At 33.7% G+C, this 15,492-nt stretch overlaps 1 pseudogene; it reads left to right on the top strand.

Moving 5' to 3' along the window:
* Positions 1 to 8,866: 8,866 nt before the first annotated feature.
* On the top strand, positions 8,867 to 9,810 carry LOC105076664 (olfactory receptor 5P6-like; annotated as a pseudogene).
* Positions 9,811 to 15,492: the final 5,682 nt, after the last annotated feature.

The following is a 15,492-nucleotide window of genomic DNA, read 5'->3' as shown; positions in this document are numbered from 1 at the left end:
TTTTCGCAAGCCTTGCTGTCTTTACTATCATGGACTTTGCCTCGAGTTTCGCATCTTCTTCTCTGTAGTTCTTCAGAGCTTCCCCAGTACTGTTTTCTGTGTGCCAGCTATACTAGGAGCAGAGAATTGACAACATTCTTAATTCCTAGATTATCTGTGCCCATATTTTCATTAATATTTTCCAATATCTATAAGTACTTGATTATTAGAATACATAGAATAATATTCATTGTAAAGAGAGAGAAAAAAACCATAATGCCCACATTTTATAGAAGGAAAATCACTTTCTCTTCTCTTAAATGCATGAGGTGTTAAGCTGGAGGAAGAACTTACAGTCTTACAACTCAGGTGTGGCTTTCTGCAATACTTCCTCTGATTTCATGTATCTCATTATTCAGGGATAAGTTTTAAGGCAACTTTTTTCTTTTGAATGCCTGTCATGAGTCCCCTCAGACGTTAGAGTCTCCTATAACATAAAAGGTTGTCTTCATTCCTTAAGGATGGATCGCAGTACCATGAAGATTTTAATGAGTCCTCAGGCCACTGGAGACCATTATCTAGAGACTACCGCTTCAGATGCCAGGAATCTTGTGCTTCATGGGTCCATCACCCAATGTAATGTCCTCAACAATGTTTTTTCTCCCTTTTTTTTTTTTAAATTGAAGTATAGTCAATTAAGTTATGATATGTCAATTTCTGGTGTATAGCATAACGTCCAAGTCATGCATATATACACATATATTCATTTTCATTAAAGGTTATTACAACAAATTGAATATAGTTCCCTCTTATATACAGAAGGAATTTGTTTTTTTATATTTTTATATGAAGTGGTTAACATTTAATAAGTTTCTGGAAATATACAGTCCACCAAGACTGAATCAATATGAAAGATATTTTTAAATCCTGACCTACCATAGAGAATTTTGAGGGATGTTTGCACTTATAATTCTGAATAACAACTGAAGTGATGAAAACTCGATTTGTTAAAAATAAATCTTTGGGATGTGGATGATTCTCTTAGGAATATTTTACTTCCTGCAAAATATCACTTATTTTATTTATTTAAAAATTTTTGTTTATTATTGTATTATTAAAATTTTTTGGGGGGGAAGTAATTAGGTTTACTTATTTTTAGAGGAGGTACTGAGGATTGAACCCAGTACCTTGTGCATGCTAAGCATGCACTCTACCACTTGAGCTATACCCTCCCCCTTATCATTTATTTTATAATTCTGAAAATTTGCCAAGTCCCTCAGGACTCATCTGTCCAATACCCAGGTCAAAGGAAAGGCAGGTCATGAGAAGCTGTTGCCAAGGAAATCATTTAGAAGATTAGTAAAAAGAAGATTAACACACAGTATAAGCACTAAAATTTCTCTCTCAGAGGCATTTCTCCTTTAGAAGATCTTGCTGCAAAGAATAATTCCCTTTTATCCAAATTCCCAGTTACTGTACTGGCTTGTGTAAAATCTCCAAGTGGCTCCTAACTTCCTCTCTCATCAGCTTGGCTTTTAACATCTTCCACCATCTGTCCTGCTTTCTACCTAATGAGCTACTAAGTCTCATCTTCAATGTTGATCCAACACTTGATGCAAACCAGTTGGCATACTATCTTCTGCTTAATATCTGCACTTTCCTCTGTACTCTTTTCAATCTGTCTTAAAATCCCTTCTCCTGATGAGACTCATTCAAACTTTTTCCATAATTTTAAAGATATAGCATAAATGCTACCTCATCCAAGAAGTTCCCTGCCTGAATGAATGCATAAAAATCAAGACAGAAATTACAATCCTTAAGAATGAGTTCTATTAGGAGGGGCATTTATTTTGGATGGCCTCCACTGTACAAAGAACCTCAATGTTAGCAGATACAGTGTAGGAGTCTAGGTAGCTCTACATAAAAATAAATTGGGGTGTTTTTTTTTTTTTTGTGCCTTTCCTCAATCTCTTACCAGGCCAGTGAACATTTCATCAACTTCTTTCAGAGCCACCTGCTAATGCATTTTTTTGAGAATTACTCTTGGAAGAAAGGAACAAAATTGACTGGAAATGTCTGGGAGTGCACTCCCAGGATGCCCCATAGCCATTAGCTTAATGATATCGTGTTTAAAAACAACAATGACAAAAACACCCTGTTGCTGCATGGGAGGACAACTCTAAATGGTAGGTGCCATTTATGCTCCGGTGCTCCCTGTGGGATCACACTGAAGCTACACTTCAGTGGAGCCCACATCGTTATCTGGCTTCTCCCCTTGCCTTGTCCTGCTTCTCTCTTTTCTTACAGTTTTCTCCAGAGATCACTCCTCACTAAATCACTTGCATAAGAATTACAGTATAAGGTCTTGCTTTTGGAGAACTTGTCATAAGGCAGAGTCTCAACATGTACACAGGAATGAGGACTGTATATACTTTATTACATATACGTGAAATTTTTTAAAAAGTTAACATTAGGTTCTAATTGTTGGCTCAGAGTTCTTCTCTCTACAGGACTAGTTACAACCCTGAACCATCATTGTCAGTCATCTAGCCAAATAGACTGAATTTCTATCTCTGGGTTTTATTGCAGTTCTTTCTTGTAGTGCTGGGTTTTCTGCTTCTTGCTAAATAGCTCTGATTACCAGAGATTGATATTTTTTTCTTATGCATCTATTCAGAGGACAGTCAGTGAATTCTAAGTTGATACCACTGATTTTCTAGACATGCCCATGATACAATCCGCCAAAGACAGATGGGGCTGCACACTGCTGCTGCTGCTGCTGTTTCTTTATACCCATCAGTCTATCTTTGCTATTATCTTCATCACTACTTTTCCAAATGCACTGTATGTCAACTACAAGAAGAGTAATAGAAATAACAGTGTCATTTTCTGCTAAAAAAAAAAATTGAAGCTACAGACATCACCACTACCCCTCTTCAAATTTGAAGAAGTATGTGCGTGTTACATTTTCTTTATAACACTACTAACAATCTTCCTGGAAATATGAATATGGAGATTTACTCATTTCATTCATTCTTTCACTCAAAAAATTATATTAACTGCCTCTTATATTCCAGGCACTGTCCTAGACTATAGGAAATACAAGTGATGAATAGCCTAAGACGTCTGCCCACATGGAATTTATTGTCCCTCATCTATAAGGCAGAAAGAAAAAACAAACTATCATCAAGCATTAAATATGTCAAAAAATTAAAATAGGAAAGAATAATTCTGTACCCCTGTGAAGCAGAGTAGTCACGAATTAAACTAAAATCATTTACACTTCCTCTACTAGTTTCCAGCAAGGAATAGGAAGATCAATAGTGGAGATGTAGAAAGAGAAAGCAGAGATAAAACATACATAAATAAGGTCAGAGGAGGAATTACTTGTTTGACCATAAGAGCCATTTTCTTCAATGCAGAAATATTCTATATGAATGCTGAGGATATTCCAGTAGAGAGAAAAAAAATGATCTTATCTAATAGCACTGCCCTTTGTTATTCATTTCAATTACTTTATTTAAAAAAATCATTTTCATGACCTTTTAAAGATTCTCCATGTCCACATGTAGTTTGTGCTTCCCTCTCTTCCTGGCCTCAGATAACCGTTGATCTGCCTTTTGACAATATAGATTAATTAGCTTTGCTAGAGTTTTGTACATTAGAATCACACAGTATGTGCCCCATTGTATCTGACATCTTTCTATCAACATAGTGATTCTGATAATTCATTTATTTTTTGTGCATGAATAATCTGTTCCTTCTCATGGCTGAGTAGTATTCTATTGCATGGATACACCATTTTTTAAATCCATTCATCTGTTAGTGGGCTTTGAGGTGTTTCCACTTTGGGGCTTTTGTGAATAAAGGTATTTTTAAAAAGCAGCAAAAAGCTTTATGAACTTTCAAGTAGTCACTGCATGGATGTATGTTTTCACTTGTATTCAGTAAATCTAAAGAAGTGGGCCTCAACGTCATATGGTAGATGTAAAAATATTTACATTTTTAAGAAACATAAACAATTTCAAAGTAGTTTTATGTTTTTATATTCCAAAGTGTGATGCTGAGAATTCCAGTTGCTCAAAAACCTTGCTAACATTTGATACTGTTCTTTAATTTTAGCCATTCTGAACTGTACAGTTGCAACATTTTTCATTTTAATTTGTATTTCTCTGATGACTCATGGTGTTAAGTATCTTCTTAAGCGCTTACTGGCCATTTGTATGTCTTCTTTTGGAAGTACATGTTCAAAGCTTCTTGCCCTTTTTAAAAAGTAGGCTCATGGTCTTAATATTATTCAACTACAGGAGTTCTTTCTGTGTTCTATATACAAGCCCTTTTTCATGTATATGTAATACAAATATTTCCTCCCCTTTAGTGTCATGGATTTTTTGTTTGAAGACCAACATTTTAAATTTTGATGAATTCCAGTATGTCATTTTTATTTCTTTCATGGCTTGTGCATCTCTGTTCTATCTAAAAAAAAGTTTGTCTACTCTAAAATAACAGATTTTTTTTCATATAATTAGCTCTAAATGTTATAGTTGAGCCTTTGTATTTACACCTATGATACATTTGAGTTAATTTTCTTGTATAGGATATAAGAGCTATTGTTCATTTTTCCATATGAAGTTCTTGCAATAATATATGCTGAAAATTTTTTCCACGTAGAGCTGTCCTTAACATTAGTTCAAAATGCATTGGCCTGTATGTTTAACATATCCATAAATCTATTGTGGATCTATTTATCAACTATCTTTTTTGTTCCTTTGATCTGTATGTTTCTCTTTTCCCCAGTACTGTACACTCTTGATTACCTTAGCTTTATGGTAAGTCTTAAAGTCAAGGAATACAAATCTTCCAACTGTATTCTTCATTTTTAAAAATTACTTTTTATTATTCTAGTTAGTTTGCACATTCACATAAAATCAGCTTGTCTACTTATACAAAATATCTTTTAAAAATTTTGATCCATATTGCACTGAATCCGTATATCAATTTTTGAAGAATTGGCTTCTTAATAATATTGAGCCTTCCAATCCATGAACATGGTGTATCTCACCTTGTTTATTTATGTCTTCTTTATTTCCCTCAGCAGTTTCTCTAACTTTTAGTGAAGAAGTGTTGTAAAGTTTTTCTTAAACTTATTCCTAAATATTTATAGTTTTTAACATATTGTAAATATATTTTGTTTTAATCTTTCCATTGTTTGTTACAGTATATAAAAATAAAATTACTTTCTATGTATTATGATTGTATTCTGTGATCTTACTAAATGAGTTGTAGCACATACTTTGCAGATTTCTTAGAATGCTCTGCATAAATACATTTACAGATAGAGCCAGTTTTATTCTTCGTGTTTCATCTCTATATTTTTAAAAAATTGTATTGACTTTTAGCAATATCTGGGACTTCCAGTATAATGCTGAATAAAATTAGTGATGGTGGACTTCCTTATCTTTTTCCCAAGTGTAGATGGAAATCATTCAATATTTTACCATTAAGAATTATGTTAGCTGAAAGTTCTTCATAGTTGCCCTTTATCAGATATTATTGTTGGTGTTGATGTTCCTCTCTTCCTTTTCCTGCCTTCTTCTGGATTATTTGAATTATAAAAATCCCATTAAAATTCTTCCATTGGCATTTTAGGCATTGCTCTTGCATTACTTCTTTACTGGTTACTGTCAGGATAAGAATATATCTTACTAAATATTGAGTTTACCTAGATTTAATAAGTTAGTAATTTACATAAAATATGGAGACCTTAAGATCTTACATGTTGATTCTCCTGCTTCCACCTTTATGCTATTCCTGTCATATATATGTCTTGCATCTCTATAATAAAGATCTCATCAGATAATATTATATTTGCTAATTTGATAAGTTTAATTTTATTTTTTATTGAGGTATAGTTGATTTACAATATTAGTATCAGGTGTAGAGCAAACTGGTTCAGTTATATGTATATACATATAACAGTTTGATAAGTTTTATGTATTTTAAAGGAATTAAGAGGAATGCATTTTTATATTAAACTAGTATTTACCATTTTAGATTCTCTTCATTCATTCCTGAAATTCAGAGACACATTTTTTTCCTTTATGTCCTGCTTGCATTATCAAGGTCAATGCCATGGCAACAGTGGCTTGATTTCCCTGGAACATGTGAGAAGCCCAGAGACTGCCTTTTAGAATTGACCAGCTGAAGAGTAGAAGAATGCTTATGCACAGAATCTCACCCTCTAATGGCTGGGGTTGTCCCTGAGACCATAATTGCTTCTGAATCTGGGATGTACTTGCCTCTGGACTAGAAGGCTGCTAATGGCTTCCCAGAAGGTCTTAGGTTTCAGAGAAGGAATGGAGCAAGTATTAAAGTGGAGCTGTTAGTCAGTAGTACTGAAAGTGAGAAACTGGCAATGTGAATGAGAATTATCCAGGGTAAGTTGTTTGAACTCTTTAGTCTCAATTCTCCCATCTGCTTAATGAGGACAATACAGGTACCTACATCATAAAACTGTTGTGAGAATTAAAAATGTGAAAACTGTTAAGCATAATTCTTGACAAGAAGTGAGCCCTGAATCAATGTTCCATAAGGCACTACTCAGGAGGCAATACTTTGAGGTTACTGACAGTGAGAGGCTTTCTTATCTGAAAGTCATCCAAACCCCTTTTTACTTTGTAGTTTTCTATGTAACTTTCAAGGCTTTCACTTTCTTACTTCTGATATGATAATTAATGTACATGCCTTAAATTATTTTGTTATTTAAAATTCAACTTTACATCAACTTCCACTACATATTCCCCAAAAGTAGTTAATAGCATGTTTTAAATTATCAATACAAAATACTTATCAAAAACACATACTGAATGGATAAATCTAAGGTTATCTTTTTTATACCTGAAATTTGGTATTATTTCTTTATCCAAAATATCAAAGAAAACTTGGAACCAATATTTATGTCTAAGACAATTTATTGTATTATACTTTCTGATAATTATTAAATGAAAGCTATAGAAGTATGTATAAACAGCTAGATAGAGGCAAAAGAATAAATTGACCACTTGAGGATTGACTTGGATATTGCGCTGCTCAATATCTACTACAGAACATAATGATGTTCCATGTTGTTTTTGAATTCACATTTGAATCTCTAGAGTCTTTAGAGATTTATCCCCAAGGGCAAACAAAAATTAAAGATAGCTTTATAACGAAATTAACCGTAATTTTTCACAGAAAGATGAGTGAGTTCTTATTCCAGGAGGTAAGATTTTGGCTCTTGTTAATGAATATGATGTATTGATTTTCATTTACCATTTGAGAACTCTACTCCCAAAAATTGTATCTGTACTCACAAGTTATAGCTGGGGAACAGGGCAGATATAATCAAGCAGTTAGTAAACAACTTTAGCTGAATCGCTATGTCTACCCTCAACTTCACATGAATAAACAGGTATAGTCCATGTCAAGAATTCCTCGTGTATCTACCTATAAGATGGAAACTCATATAGTCTTTCAATACTCTCCAACCTCAGCACTAAAGCATAATGTTAGTACATTTACTATCAGGATGCTTTAGGCATTTACTGGTGTTTAAAGATTTAAATATTTAAAAATTGAGACATTGGAAACATCTTTACATAAAGACTTGGTTTGTTTATGGGTCTGATGCTTTAGCTTCAAGAGAGTAACACATTAGATAAAGTCCAGGATGTAAGTCAGAAATTTTGGAGATGAGGACCACTATGTGGTGATCCTTCTTAAGTTTTTGAGCCACACTTTATTCAGCTACATATTATGCTGAAAATAATATTTCATTCTATAAAACTCTAATTAGAAAATGTTGTTAAAGTAGGAAGTGATTTGATTGTTTGAATAAATGTATTTTATTTATGTAGAAAATATCAATCATGCTTTTTGCATAGAAATTACGCCAATATTTCAAGCTACTTGATAAAATAATATTTTTAATTTAAAAATCTAGTAAATTTATAACAGGTAACTTTATTCATAAACTTAATTTGAAATTAGTTTCTGTTATATTATGAAGAAACTTTTATTTCTTTAAAAATATTCTTAAGTGATAGATATTATGAAATATATAACTAACTAGGTATCTCTTTTATACATAACTGCCAGAAGGCTTAAAGGATAGCCCGTCATTCCACACATTGCCAGGTGAATTGGACTTCATGGTCAGTATTATTTATTAAACAGTTACTAAAGGAATGGGTAGTCAGACTTCGCTGGGGTTCATATTCTGACTCTACCAATTGCTACAGAGTTTTGTGCAATTTATATAACTTCCTTAGACTCAGTTTATACACTTAAAAATAATGCAATTAATATTATTTTATGAAAAAATAGACTATATATACACTAATTACACTATATAGACTAAATTATAAGCATAGACTATATATGTATACAAACTATATTACAAGCATATAAACAAAATTCTTAAGCCTATGCTTACAATTTAGTAAGCATGTAGTAAAAGTTAGCTATAATTCAAGTCTTTATTACAAAACCCTACACCTTTCTTTTCTTTTTATTTTTTTATATTATAATTACTGGTCTTTTTTGTTACTGTCATCTGTCATATTATATTTTCTTTACTTTAAATCTACTTTAAGTGCATATTTGGAAACAATATAATACAAAAGGTAAAAGACATTATTTCAAGGAAGTTTTCTGACTATTTTGCTAAAAGTAATTTTAAAAATACAGATAGACTCATAATTGCATGTAAATATGGATTGATTGTTGTATATCTTTATTTGTAATCACATCCCATATACGCATTAAAGAAACTGAAATCATCAAAATTATAACTCCTTTAATATACTGTTTCATCTCAGGTTCGTTTTGGTAGCAGCTGCATAATCTCATGGATTCCCTGGGAGATGGGAACCACACTGCAGTGACAGAGTTCATTTTACTGGGCTTAACAAATGACCCAGTCCTTCGAATCATCCTCTTCATGATCATCCTATCTATCTACCTGGTGACCATATCTGGCAATCTCAGCACAATCATTCTTATCAGAATCTCTTCTCAGCTCCACCATCCTATGTATTTTTTCCTGAGCCACTGGCCTTTGCTGACATGGGCTATTCATCTTCTGTTACACCCAATATGCTTGTAAACTTCCTGGTGGAGACAAATACCATCTCCTATCCTGGATGTGCCATGCAGCTTGGTTCAGCTGGTTTCTTTGGGACAGCTGAGTGCTTCATTCTGGCTGCCATGGCATATGATCGCTTCATGGCAATTTGCAACCCACTGCTTTATTCCACCAAAATGTCCACACAAGTCTGTGTTCAGTTACTTACAGTGGCTTATATTGGTGGTTTTCTCAATGCTTCCTCCTTTACTATTTCCTTCTATTTTTTACTCTTCTGTGGAGCAAATCGAGTCAATCATTTTTTCTGTGATTTTGCTCCTTTGGTTGAACTCTCCTGTTCTGACATCAGTATCCCCACAACTGTCCCCTCATTTACAGCTGGCTCCATCATTGTGGTCACAGTGACTATCATAGCCATCTCCTACCTCTACATCCTCATCACCATCCTGAAGATGCGCTCCACTGAGGGGCGTCACAAGGCCTTCTCCACCTGCACGTCCCACCTCACAGTGGTCACTCTGTTCTTTGGTACCATCACATTCATTTATGTGATGCCCAAGTCCAGCTACTCAACTGACCAGAACAAGGTGGTGTCTGTGTTCTACTTGGTGGTGATTCCCATGTTGAACCCCCTTATCTACAGTCTGAGGAACAGTGAGATTAAGGGGGTCCTGAAGAGACAGCTTGGCAGAAAAATATTTTCTTAGTGAAACCAGTTATTTCATAGGGTTTGATATAGTAATACGTCATAAATATAAAAATTGAGTGTCTGTGGTTTAAAATATCCATCCTATGTGATTAGCCAGAGCACAGCTTTTTAGTAAAGGTGGGGGATGGATTTTCAGATATAAAATTATAAGTCAGAGACCATAGTGAGTTTTCCTTTAATAAAATAAAATAAAATTTATTAATTAAGAAAAACAAATTGATTCCCATGAAAAATAATTAAACTTCTATTGCTTTAAAACTTCATTCAGCTTTTCCCCATTAAGTATGATGTTAGCTGTGGGTTTGTCATATATGGCCTTTATTATGCTGAGGTATGTTCCATCTATGCCCACTTTCTGGAGAGTATTCATCATAAATGGATGTTAAATTTTATCAAAAGCTTTTTCTGCATCTATTGAAGTGATCATATGGCTTTTATTCTTCAATTTGTTAATGTATCACATTGTATCACACTGATTGATTTGTGGATATTGAGAAATTCTTGCATCCCTGGGGTAAATCCCACTCGATCACGGTATGTGATCCTTTTAATGCATTGTGGGAGCTGCTTTGCTAGTATTTTGTTGAGGATTTTTGCATCTATATTCATAAGTGATATAGGCCTATAATTTTCTTTTTTTGTGACATCTGTCTAGTTTTGGTATCAGGACAACCTTATAGAACAAGGTTGGAAGTGTTCCATCCTCTGCAATTTTTTTGGAATAGTTTCAGAAGGAGAGGTTTTAACTCTTCTCTAAATATTTGGTAGAATTCCCCTGTGATGCCATCTGGTCCTGGACTTTTGCTTGTTGGGAGTTTTAAAATTACTGATTCAATTTCAGTTCTGGTAATTGGTCTGTTCATATTGTCTACTTCTTCCTGGTTCAGTCTTGGCAAATTATGCCTTTCTAAGAAATTGTCCATTTCTTCTACATTGTCCTTTTTGTTGGCATATTGTTGCTCATAGTAACCTCTTATGATCCCTTGTATTTCTGCGGTGTCGGTTGTAACTTCTCCTTTTTCATTTCTGATTTTATTAATTTGGGCCCTCTCTCTTTTTTTCTTGATGAGTCTGACGAAAATTTATCAATTTTGTTATCTTTTCAAAGAACCAGATTTTAGTTTTATTGATCTTTTCTATTGTTTTTTAAGTCTCTATTTCATTCATTTCTGCTCTAGTCTTTATGATTTCTTTTCTTCTACTAACTTTGGGTTTTGTTTGTTCTTCTTTCTCTAGCTGCTTTAGGTGTAAGATTAGGTTGTTCACTTGCGATATTTCTTGTTTCTTGAGGTAGGCTTGTATCACTATAAACTTCCCTCTTAGAACTGCTTTTGCTCCATCCCGAAAGTTTTAGATCTTTGTGTTTTCATTTTCATTTGTCTCAAAGTATTTTTTAATTTCCTCTTTGATTTCTTCAGTGATCCATTGATTGTTTAGTAGTATATTGTTTAGCCTTCACATGTTTGCAGTTTTTGCAGTTTTTTCTTGTAGTTGATTTCTAACTTTATAGCATTGTGGTTGCATTTCCTCTAAGATCAGGAATAAGACAAGATGCCCACTCTCACCACTTTCATTCAACATAGTTTTGGAAGTCTTAGCCATAGTAATCAGAGAATAAAAAGAAATAAAAGGAATCCAAATTGGAAATGAAGGAGTAAAACTGTCACTGTGTGCAGATGACATGATACTATACATATAAAACCCTAAAGAAGTTACCAGAAAACTATTAGAACTCATCAATGAATTTGGTAAAGTTGCAGGATCCAAAATTAATATATAGAAATCAGTTGCATTTCTATATACTAACAATGAAATAGCAGAAAAAGAAATTAAGGAAACAAAACCATTCACCATCACACCAAAAAGAATAAAATACCTAGGAATAAACCTATCCAAGGAGGCAAAAGAACTATACTCCAAAAACTATAAGACACTGATGAAAGAAACTGAAGATGACATAAACAAGTGGAAAGAAATACAGTGTTCTTGGATTGGAAGAATCAATATTGTTAAAATGGCCATACTACCCAAGGCAACACACAGATTCAATGCAATCTCTATCAAATTACCAATGACATTTTTCACAGAGCTGGAACAAAAAATGTTAAAAATTCGTATGGAAAAACAGAACACCTGAATAGCCAAAACAATCTTGAAAAAAACAGAGCTGGGGAATTACACTCCCTGACTTCAGACTATACCACAAAGCTACAGTAATCAAAACAACATGGTACTGGCACCAAAAAAACAGACACATAGATTAATGAAACAGACATAAAGTAAGTTCACAAATAAACCCACACACTTATGGTCAATTAATCTATGACAAAGGAGGCAAGACTATACAGTGGAGAAAAGACAGCCTCTACAATAAGCGGTGCTGGGAAAACTAGACAGCCACCTGTAAAAGACTGAAGCTAGAACATTCTCTAACACCATATACAAAAATAAATTCAAAATGGATTAAAGACTTAAATGTAAGATACTATAAAACTCCTAGAGGAAAACATAGGCAGAACACTCTTGGACATACATCACAGCAATATATTTTGAACTAGCTCCTAGAGTAATGGAAGTAAAAGCAAAAATAAACAAATAGAATCTAATTAAACTTAAAAGCTTTTGCACAGCTAAGGATACCATCAACAAAATGAAAAGAAAACTTACAGAATGGGAGAAAATATTTGCAAATGATGTGATTGACAAGGGACTAACTTTCAAAATATACAAACAGCTCATATACCTTAATATCAAAAAAACAAGCAACCCAATCAAAAAATGGGCAGAAGACCTAAATAGACATCTCTCCAAAGAAGGCATCCAGATGGCCAAGAAGCAAATGAAACGATGCTCAACATCACTAATTGTTAGAGAAATGCAAATCAAAACTACAATGAAGTATCACTCATTCTGATGGCAGTCAGAATGGCCATCATCAAGAAGTCTACAAATAAGTTCTGGACAGGGTGTGGAGAAAAAGTAACCCTCCTACACTACTGGTGGGAATGCAAATTGGTGTAGCCACAATGGAGGACAGTATGAAAAGTTTGCTTAAGAAACTAAAAATAGACTTACCATATGATCCAGCAATCCCACTCCTGGGTATATATACAGAGAAAAATATAATTGAAAAAGACATATGCACCCCAATGTTCATAGCAGCATTATTTACAATAGCTAAGACATGGAAACAACCCAAATGTCCATCAACAGATGACTGGATAAACATGTGGTATATAGATACAATGGAATACTTCATCCACGAAAAAGAATAAAATAATGCCATTTACAGCAACATGGATGGACCTGGAGATCATCATTCAAAGTGAAGTAAGCCAGAAAGAGAAAGGAAAAATGCCATATGATATTGCTTATATGTGGAATCTTAAAAAAAAAGGACACAAACGAACTTATCTACAAAACAGAAACAGACTCAGACATAGAGAACAAATTTATGGTTAACAGGGGTTAAAGAGGGTGGGAAGGATAAATTGGAAATTCAAAATAATCACTTTGGGGAGTGGTGGAAATGTTACCTATCTTGATTGTGGTAGTGGTTTCATTGGTGTACATATGTATCAAAATTCACCAAAGTGTACACCTGAAATATGTGTAATTTACTGACATGAACCATACCACAATAAAGGTGTTAAAAGTAAATTAATTAATTAATTTCATTCATATATTTTTTCCAAACTTTCTACTCTGCCATTAGTTAAGATTATTGTACCTCCAAACCTTTAAGACTGTATCCATTTTCAACAGCAATTTATCCTGAAATAAGTGTGATAACTTTAGTTATGACTGAGTATATTCTGAGAGGAAATGACAAAAGGGAATCAGAAAGTTTCTGGAGGTGTTCTTGTAGGAATGTTGTCTGCTGAGGATGGACTTTATGGTCCCATAAGTTCTGGCCGGTGTTCCTGGTCTCTAGCTCCAGTCACCATGCAGAGGGTCCCCAGAGAAGAAAAGGGTGAGATGTCCCTGACTGACCTGTGAATTCTGTCAGGTCCAAAGAGGTGACTTCTCTGTGGGAAAAAGAGGGTCCCTAAACTCCTCAGAGACTGAGTGGAACAAACTCTTAGAGTGGATTGTTCATAGTCAGGCCTATAACCTGCTTAGGAAGGTGAAAGGAGCTGGATTTTCTGTCCCTGAATTTTGGCTGCCCCCTGGAGAGACTTCATCTACCTCAATATGCTGACAACAAACAAATTTATTGACCTTTCCTGCCCCCAATTTCATGTTTCAGACACAAATTATATCTTTGCTGACTGACTCATGGGGTATTCATCATCTCATTCATTCATTTGTTCTTTCATACAGTCAGAATTATATCGAGTTATTCTTATATTGCAGAGGCAGTCATAAGCCACTGGCAATATAGTGACAAACATCTAATATACTTGCCCTCATAGAATTTATCTTATAGTTTAGAAGACACATTTGGTATTATTAGTCTTCTTTAAATTTAGCCACTTAATGTGTGTGTAGTGGTATCAATTTACGCTTTTATTTTGCACTTTGATATTGTCCAATTTATCAATCATTTAATTTATGCATTGTACTTTTGGTGTCTAACAACTCTTCATGTAAACCCAGTCATGAGTAGTTGTAAGCTTTCTTCTAAAAGTCTTACACTTTGCATTTTGGTCTATGATCCATTTTGGGTGTATTCTTGTATAAGATGTGAGGTTTAGGCTGAGGTTTATTTATTTATTTATTTGCTTGTTTTTGCCTATGAAAGTCTAATTATTCCAACATCATTTGTAGAAAAGACTATGCTTCATCCGTTGAATTGGTTTTGTACCTTTGTTTAAAATCAATTGGCTGTACCCATGTGGACTTATTTCTGAACCCCCTATTCTGTTCCACTCATGTGTGTGTTTATCCCACTTCCCATTAATACCATACTGTCTTCACTACTGTTGGTCTGTATTAAATTTGGAGGACTCAAATTACCTGATTTTAAGCCTTACAATAAAGTTGCAGTAATCAAGACATGTAGTATTATCATAAGGAAAAACATACATCAGTGGAACAAGATAGAGTCCCCAAAATAGATCCACACATGGTTAATTAGCTTTTAAAAAGAGAAGACAATGAAACTTAACATAGAAAAGATAATCTTTTCACAAAGTGTGCTGGAACAAGTGAACATCCATTTTTTTTAAATTTCACACATGAAAAAAAATTAAGTCAAAAGAGATTTTAGAATGAAATGTAAACCAACATTATAAAATTTTAAAAACATATCTACTAAAGGATTAACATCTAAAATACATAAAAAGCTCACAAAACTCAATGAAAAGAAAACAACCCAAATTTTAAAAATTGGTAAAAGATTTGAATAGATACTTCCCCAAAGAAAAGATATGAATGGAGCATATAAGCACTTGAAACTGATGTCAAACGCAGTTCAGTCACTAGTGAAATGCAAATTAAAGTAAAAGACTTAATGCTACACACATAAAACATATTAGAACTTTTTTTTTTATATAACCGACAATACCAGGTGCTGCAAAGGACACAAAGAAAAAGACCTTAAATAAAATGCTGATAGGAATGCAAAAATGGTACAGCTACTTTGAAAAAAAAAATGGAGTTTTTTTTATAAACATACACTAAGCATAACATCAAGCAATTGTAATCCTAGGTATTTATTCAGTATTTATTCAAGAGA

The sequence above is a fragment of the Camelus bactrianus genome, chromosome 10, assembly GCF_048773025.1.
Source record: "Camelus bactrianus isolate YW-2024 breed Bactrian camel chromosome 10, ASM4877302v1, whole genome shotgun sequence".
Classification (NCBI taxonomy): Eukaryota; Metazoa; Chordata; class Mammalia; order Artiodactyla; family Camelidae; genus Camelus; species Camelus bactrianus.
This window is presented reverse-complemented; position numbering and strand designations above follow the sequence as displayed.